Genomic DNA, 9,367 nt, shown 5'->3' with positions numbered 1-9,367 from the left:
TACATCTGCTGCCAAGCATGACAAACCCAAATCAGCTCAGGTGCAGGCTACTAAACATACAAACACACTAGCACCCAGGTATAACAGCAGAAGAAACTCTTCAGAAACCTCTAGCTCAGTGATTCTTGAGACAACTCCTAGAACAAAAATTCCAGAGCCACACTGCCACTTTTCCCACTTCACTTGTTATTTTAAAAGTGTGTATATAGGGAGCTTCCCTGGTGGCGCAGTGGTTGAGAGTCCGCCTGCCGATGCAGGAGACACGGGTTCGTGCCCTGGTCTGGGAGGATACCACATGCCGCGGAGCGGCTGGGCCCATGAGCCATGACCACTGAGCCTGCGCGTCCAGAGCCTGTGCTCCGCAATGGGAGAGGCCACAACAGTGAGAGGCCCGCGTACCACAAAAAAAAAAAAGTGTGTATGTACATAACATACTTTTAAACATATAACATATATATGTTATGTATACATGTATGTTATATATACACACAAAATGTTATATACATAATATATATAACATTTTATTTAACTATATAGTATACTGTATATAAACATATATAGTATCAACTCAAAAATAAGCAAAAGCCTCAAGGTCTAATTATTGAAATTAGGAGGGTAGCTTGATTTAGAATCCAACCAAGAGTTCTTAGTCCATTACTCAAGTCTTTCAAGACATCATCGTCAGGATACAAAGTTAGTAATTCAGGCTCTGAGGATTTATGCAGGGTCTCCAAACACAGAAGAAAGGTTAACATGTGTTGTTTGGTTCTATTAAAATTAAGCTCAAATTTATGTTATCTCTCAAAATTCTGCATCCTCACTTTCAGAATTTTTGTTATATGATTTTTAAGAACCTGTAGAGCTAGGGTTCCCTGCTAACGATTTGCAATTCTTAAGTAACAGGTATCAATAAGGTTATCTAGAGTTTAAAGGGAATTTACTTTCAGTCTCCTGAGTCAAGTGCCAAATTTACATATCCTCAGTCTAAGGCATCAAGGTAGCATTCAGGAGTTGTGTGGTTTAGGGGACAGCTATTCCAGCTGGGCATGTGGGTATGTCCACTTTTCGTGGATCCACAGTACATAGGGCACTCATTCAATTATTCATTCATGTATACATCCATTTTAAAATTTTACTGGAGAATTTCCTGGCAGTCAAGTGGTTAGGATTCTGTGCTTTCACCGCCAAGGGCGTGGGTTCAATACCTCATTGGGGAACTAAGATCCCACAAGCCTCGTGGTGCAGCCAAAACAAACAAACAAACAAAAATTAAAACTAAAATTTTTACTAACATCTACAAAGTGTGAGTGTAGGAGGTACCTGGGCTAGCCCAAGTTGTTAGAAAAGACACTGGTTAAGTGGTAGGTGAAAAATAATTGAAGCCAGACAGCTTCTCTAATTAAAAATGACTTCCACTGTCCCTCCATAACCTCTTACTGAGAATTAAAATGTTTAAATAATAATTCCTCTGAAATATATATATAATGCACTAGACTATACAAATAAAAAGAGTTATTTATTTATCTATGGTGTACAAAATTACCCTTAGAAGAGGCAACATGATGACTTAACCATCCTTAGTTTGCTGGAGTGAATTTGTGTTTTATTTTGGGTTTTTTTTTTTTCTTCAGCTATTTAAGGGTTAAGCATTTCTGAGACTTTTTTCTGGGACTGAAGTTTTGAGATAGAGAGGTTACTCTTCACTTCAATGAAGAATAAAAGAGCAATAAGAGGCTATGGATAAGGAGTGGAACAGGAAGAGAGAATATCTTCTTTCTTCCTCTCTGTTTTTATTCACTTTTATTTTGAGGTATCTGGTGGATGTTAAGAAGGCTATAGCAGGCAAACAAACAGAGACTCAGATGTTGGAGACTCAGGTATGGAAGTTCTCAGCATATAGATGAGAGCAGCACGGTGCGTTGTGACCACCTAGAGGGGTGGCATAGGGAGGGTGGAAGGGAGACGCAAGAGGGAGGAGATATGGGGATATATGTATATGTATAACTGATTCACTTTGTTATAAAGCAGAAACTAACACACCATTGTAAAGCAATCATATTCCAATAAAGATGTTAAAAAAAAAAAAGATGAGATCAGCAGCCAACCACATGGATGCATTTGCTCAGGAAGGTTTTTAAAGTGAGAAGAGTTGCTCAGAAAAGTCCAAAGAGGTAGACAGTGGGTCCCCATCAAAGAGGAAAATCAATCCCAGGGGTGTATTTAATTTTGTCTTCAACACATGGCCAATGATAAAGCCAAAATCTATTTTATTTTAAATCTTTTCACTAAGCCATGCTGTGCCTCAGGTCAACAAGTATTTGTTGAGTGTCTCCTTTGTGCCCAACATGCATAAGCTACTTAAAGGAAGCAAAGTAAGGATAAGGCAAAGTCTTTCACCAGTCTGTAATGGTATTGCACATATGCTAGTTGACTAGTTGCTAGTAGATATACTAATTCCCAGGCTTGGAAGTTCTTAGTCAATTTTTTTAACTTTTTTATTTTATATTGGAGTATAGTTGATTAACAATGTTATGATAGCTTCAAGTGTACAGCAAATTGATTCAGTTATACATGTATCTATTCTCTTTCAAATTCTTTTCCCATTTAGGTTGTTACATAATATTGAGCAGAGTTCCCTGTGCTATGCAGTAGGTCCTTGTTGGTTATCTACTTTAAATACAGCAGTGCGTACACGTCAAACCCAAACTCCCTAACTATCCCTTCCCCCCAGTAACCGTAAGTTTGTTCTCTACATGAGTCTCTTTCTGTTTTGTAAGTAATTTCATTTGTATCATTTCTTTTTAGATTCCACTTATAAGAGATATCATACAAAATTTCTCTTTCCCTGTTTGTTCATTCACTATGACAATCTCTAGGTCCGTCCATGTTGCTGCAAATGGCATTATTTCATTCTTTTTAATGGCTGAGTAATATTCCATTGTATATATTGCCACATCTTCTCTATCCATTCCTCTGTCAATGGACATTTAGGTTGCTTCCATGTCTTGGCTATTGTAAACAGTGCCCTTATATGCCCTCATCATTTATATCAACTCTCTTAATCATTACTTCCACCAGGAAGCCTTCTCATAGCACCACTGGTGATAATTTTAAAGACAAATTTGACACATGCAATGTTAATTATCTTCTTATGTGTCCATATCTTAACTCAACTAAATAGAAGAGTCCTCAAATGTTCTCAACTGATCTCCTCCAATACAGGTGATTAGAGAAATATTTATTGGAAGAAAAAAAGAATAATAGGCAATTTAAGTGTTATAAGCAATAAAAGTAAATAATACAATAGAAGCACTGATTAATGACTTGGCTAAGGGTAGAAATTCTGGTGTGGATCCAGAAATCATGAGTTCTACTTCACAAACTGATTGAATAACCAAATTATAACTACCAGGAACTCCAGTTTACACTATTCATAGGATGCAAATAAAGCTACTTTTCCTGAGCTTTGAGGGGATGAAGGAAGTTAGAATAATGCTAATAGACTCTAATAACACTGTGTCTTCTTAATACTCCATTCTCTGTTAGACTCATTGAAATGTTTCTAGTTTAGACCTTTAACAATTCTGTACTATACCTGGGTGACTGTAGCTTAGAGAGGTCTCTAATTTTGGCAAATATTCATTAAAATGAAAGGTCACTGGAGCCCCTGGAGGAGGGTTCTGTTCAAAAAGCCAATTAGTTTAGTTTCAACCCATGACCCTATCTGCTCAGTACTATAAGGCTACTATCTTATTCTCTTTTATATTGTCTTGATTTGAAGTTCGTTTTTATTCAGTATAATATCCATGACCACAAAGATAATTTAGCTGTAATAATCAGTATTACCTGGTCAAGAATTAATTCTAGGGAAGGAAGAAGCTGGGTGTTTAGAGAACCTCAGGAAAAAAATTTCCAACTATTTGGGACATGTCACTAATTTGAGGATAAAAATGAACTGTCCCATGATGGTGTCATATAGAACTCCTTCCACTGTACCTATGAGATCCTGCTGAAAATAGTGATGGGATCCTGAGAGAAGTGATACTGATATGATGGGTTATGAAAAGCAATATGGTTCTGGTCATGGTTCTGAATGTATACAACATTTTCCTTACCTCCAAAGAATAGAGAAGGGTGGATCAGAGCGATATTTAAGGATATAGTAGACAGAACTGGTCTTTGATAAATAGTAGTTAGGTCCAGTTTGAACTCTCAGTTTCTGCATAATGAGTCACCCTCAAACTCTACCTCACAAACACTTAGCAATGCTTCCTCCCCATCCCCCTACTTACTCTCCAACTCTCCATTTGCTTGAAAGTGTCTATGACTATGTCACTTCTCCCTAGAGTACATCCATCAATATTCATACTCTATTATTTATTTTGTTTCCAATACTTGGTTATCATTCTGCTGGATTCTATGGGGTATGCAGCTCTCAAAGGCTAAGTAGGCTAGCAGGAGTAAGGTGAAAACAGTATTTGTGGTTCATTGACTATTCAGCAGTCTAGGCTATGAAATCCAATGTTTTTTATTTAACATCTATCATGATAGATGGATCATGATACAAATATCATTGTCTATAAATTTTAAGATGCAAGAGCTGAGATTCAGAGAGGTTAAATGATTGTTTCAAGGTCACAGATTTGTTACTGGTAGAGCTTTGGTTTAAAAATAACTTTAAAATCCATGCTCTTTCCACTGCATTATGTTTTTAGAAGTAATGGTAAGAAAGAGTTTAAAATAATAAACTAGGGCTTCCCTGGTGGCGCAGTGGTTGAGAGTCCGCCTACCGATGCAGGGGACACAGGTTCGTACCCCGGTCTGGGAAGATCCCACATGCCGCGGAGCGGCTGGGCCCGTGAGCCATGGCCGCTGAGCCTGAGCGTCCGGAGCCTGTACTCTGCAACGGGAGAGGCCACGACAGTGAGAGGCCCGCATACCGCAAAAAAAAAAATAATAATAAAATAAATATGAACGATTGTAGATGAAAGTGGGGTAGATCAGAGGAGATGTAACTCAGCTGGTTCTTTTCTTCAAAGTCATATCCCTTATGTCTGGCATAATGTCCAGACAGAATTGAGACTTGATAGGTACTTACTGAGTATATGTTCTGGCTAAAAGTGGCAGGAAGGCAGAGTTTTCAAAGATGTTTGTGTCCGTGTATGCATGAAGGACTTAGAATTTGAGACTGATTTTAAAGAAAGGGAAGGATTTGGGTATGCATACATTAGGAATTAAGTGACAGAAAATGATTTCCTGGTACGTGGGAACAGAACAAGCAAAGATACTGAGGCAGGAAACACTAAAGCATTTTTTGAAATTGTGAATAGTCAAGTCTGAATTAATCAAATTCTTGAGAGAAACAAAATTCTCATATTAGAATTTCAGATCATAGCCTACCTGTATATAAATAAGGAGAGTGATACTTTTAGGATAAGAGCCATCCTATTGTAACTAGAACCTCTCCATGCATGGAGTATCAGAGATAAATCTATCTCTAAGGATTCCCCACACCAGTGGTTCTCACTAAAGTCCTCTTGGGAGACCTCAGGTAGCCACATGAATTGGCCAAATACAAATAAGACATCTCTTAGAAGTGTGCATTCATCTTAAAAGTGCCAATGATTTTGCATTTATTCATGTTTGATTTAGTACAAAAATGTTTCTCTCTGATCATTAAGCAAAATGATCAGCCCTGGGAAAATGAGCCATATCTCCCAGTGACTTCATGTCCTCTGTGACAAATTGCCTATACAACAATGAAGACCCAATATGCTGGATGGAGTCTGGTTGCATAGGGATTCAACTTGCTTCCCTGAGAGACATACCTTTCACTCAGGAAAACAAAACAAAATGAAGTGTGTGACCTATATTTGTTATTCATATTTAGAAAAATTAAAATACATTTTAACAACATTACTGAGATGTTTTTCACATAAAAAACTACATATGTTTAAGTTATACAACCCGATGTTTTGATATATGTATATATTGTGAAAATATCATCATAATCAAGCTGAACAACTAATCTATCACCTCTACATAGTTACTATTTTTGGGGTTTCTGTGTGTGTGTGTGTGTGTGTGTGTGTGTGTGTGTGTGTGTGTGTCTGTGTGTTGTGAGAAGACTTAATTTAATATCTATCTATCCTCTTGGCAAATTTCAAGAATACTATACAGTATTGCTAACTTTTATCATCATGCTGTATATTAGACCTCCAAAACTCATTCATCTGACACTTTGTACCTTTTGACTAACGTCTCTTCGTTTCCCCCTAGTATCCCATGGCGACTACCATCCTAGTCTCTGCTTTTATGAGTTTGACTATTTTAGATTCCTCACAAAAGTGGGAACTCACGGTTTTGGCCTTCCCGTGTCTGGCTTATTTCACTTAGCACAGAGTCCTCCAGATTCACCCGTGTTGCCGCAAATGGCAGGACTTCCTTCTTTCATAAGGCTGAATAATGCACATATACAACATATAATCACTTTTTCTTTATTCATTTAACTGCTGATGGACATTTAGGTTGTTTCCATACCTTGGCTATTGTGAATAAACAGCAATGAACATGGATGAACAGATATCCTTTCAAGACTTCACTTCCTTTGGATATAGACCCAGAAATGGGATTTCTGGATCATAGGGTACTTCTATCTTCAATTCTTTGAGGAACCTCTAGATTGTACCAGTTTACATTCCCACCAAAAATGCATAAGAGTTCCCGTTTACCACATCCTCACCAATATTGTAATCTTCTATCTTTTTGATAATAGCACTTCTAACAGGTATGAGATAATCTCTTCCTGTGGTTTTGATTAGCATTTCCCTGATGATTAGTGATGCAGAACACCTCTTCATGTACTTGTTAACCACCTGTATGCCTTCATTTGAGAAATGTCTATTCAGGCCCTTTGCCCATTTTTTAAGTGGGCTATTTGTTTTTTAGCTGTTGAGTTATTTGAGTTCCCTATGTATTTTGCATATGAACTTCTCATAAGACACATGGTTTGCAAACAATTTTTCCTATTCCATAAGTTGCCTTTCATTTTGATGCTTGATTCCTTTGCTGTGCAGAAGCTTTTTAGTTTGATGCAACCTCACTTATCTATTTTTGCTTTTAATTCCTGTGATTTTGGTGCCATGACCAAAAAATCATTGCCAAGAACAGTGTCAAGAAGCTTTTTCCCTATATTTTCTTCTAGTAGTTTTACAGTTTGGGGTCCTACATTTAATTATTTTACATTTATTCATTCATTTTTTAGTTAATTTTTGTATATGGCTTTGAGAAAAGGGTACAGTTTCATTCTTCTGCATGTGGATATCCAGTTTTCCCAACATCACTTATTAAAGGGACTATCCTTTCCGCATTGTGTGTTCTTGGCACCCTTTTTGAAGATCTGTTGACTGTAAATGTCTGTATCTATTTCCTGACTCTCTGTTTTGTTCCAATGATCTATGTATCTGTTTCTATTCCCATACCATACTGTTTTGGTTACTATAGCTTTCTAATATATTTTGAAATCAGGAGGTGTGATGCCTTCAAGCTTATTCTTATTTCTCAAAAATTTGGGGGCTATTTGGTGTCTTGTTTTGTTCCATATGAAATTTATGATTTTTCCCTATTTTTTAAAAGCATGCCATTGGGATTTGGATAGGGATTCATTGAGTCTGTAGATTTAGGAAGTAACTGGTCATACTGTGGGCTTACAGAAATTGGGTATGAAAATGTCACGTTTAGGGAAAACTTTAGTCTTTTTGCTCAGGGGAATTGATTTTTAATATCTAAATTAACTAGTGGTATGACCAAATTCTAAAGAAAACAAATAAGCAAGCAAGCAAGCAAACAAACAAAATGCTACTCTACAAAGAAAAGTATAGGAGGGATCACAATGAGAGAAGATGTCCTCTCTCTCAGGTGCTTGTTCTCTTCAAGCACACCTGGATTTTTTTCTCTCACCAATGGAATCCTCTCCAAATCCCTCCTAAAACCAGAAGCACAGAGAGAGGGTCTATGAAGGAGTCACATCACCTATAAAGCAGCTATACTTATTTATTTTTGTCCTATCTTTCCTCAACCTATCCAGACAACAATTTGGTGGACCCCACTGCTTTAGATCCTCACACATTTTCTGAGCAAAAAGGCAGGCAAAATACTCATAGGCTAGTTACCCAGGGGAAGAGCAAACATAATAATAGTCATGAAAACAAAATGTTTCAGAGCTGAAGTTAGAAGTTCAGTTTATTTTTGCCAAATGTTATAACAATATCTGACACTTTCACAGCACTTTCTAAGATGAACGAATGTATGGATTGTTGATTGAATCAACAAGTATATTCTCCTTACTTTCCTTTCTCCCTCCCTCCTTAAAGCCATTTTTGAGCACCTACTATATAACAAGAACTGCTAGGAATACAATGAATAAGACACGTACCCTGTCATCAAGGACTGTAGAATCTAATATAGCAAAGGAGACAACAGGGAAGAAGGTGACCGATGACATGAAAGAAATGGAAGAGGATGATCTGGGAGTAGGGTTTGTTTCAGGACAGGGAGAAATCACTCCATAAAATGCTCATGGTGTCGTAAAACAAAACCTGTCAGATTATAGAATTAGGATTCTTATATTTGTTTTTAGGTGAAGAAACACGCTTAGAGAAGTTAATGAACTTGTCCTAGATCACACACCTAAAAGGTAGTAGATTCAAGACTAAGAGCAGCAGTCTGCCTTCCTTTTAAGCACTTCACACACTGTCTCAAGATAGAAAAAGCGTCTTTTAAAGAGGCTAATTTTAAGAGTATCAGAATATAACAACAAATTATACCTGCTCACATCTAATTAAAAGATCCAAAGTTGATCGAGTCCAATTTATAAATTTTTAATCATAAGAGTTTATTAATAGAGGTATAATGTTAGATTTCAACATCAAATATTAATATTCAATGTAAGCCTCCTTTCTCTTTTCCAGATTCTACAGCATGCCATTTTACTGCCAGAAGAAACAGCCATTCCATGAATAGGTCAATATTTGCCCACACTGTAGAGGATGAGATCCAACCCTGGTGCCCCATCTGCACCTTGGCACCAAACTTGTCTCAGAAGACAAGCTTTGGGCATTTTCCTAGTTCTCCATTTCAAAGATGAGAAAACAGTTTCAGCAATATTCATCAACATGCTTAATCTCAAACAGCTGAGAAGAAGTGGATACAGGATTTGAGTAGCTCTTTCTGAGTCTGAAGTTCTTGTTCCTTCCAATTCTATCATGGTCCATTATATCTTTATATTCTAGTATTTTTGCAGTTACATTTACAGCTAAAGGTTTTAGATGCTTTACATCTGTGTATCTAGACATCCCTCTCACCATCA

This window comes from Tursiops truncatus, chromosome 16 (genome assembly GCF_011762595.2).
Source record: "Tursiops truncatus isolate mTurTru1 chromosome 16, mTurTru1.mat.Y, whole genome shotgun sequence".
NCBI classification, from domain to species: domain Eukaryota; kingdom Metazoa; phylum Chordata; class Mammalia; order Artiodactyla; family Delphinidae; genus Tursiops; species Tursiops truncatus.
Note: the sequence above shows the minus strand (reverse complement) of the source record.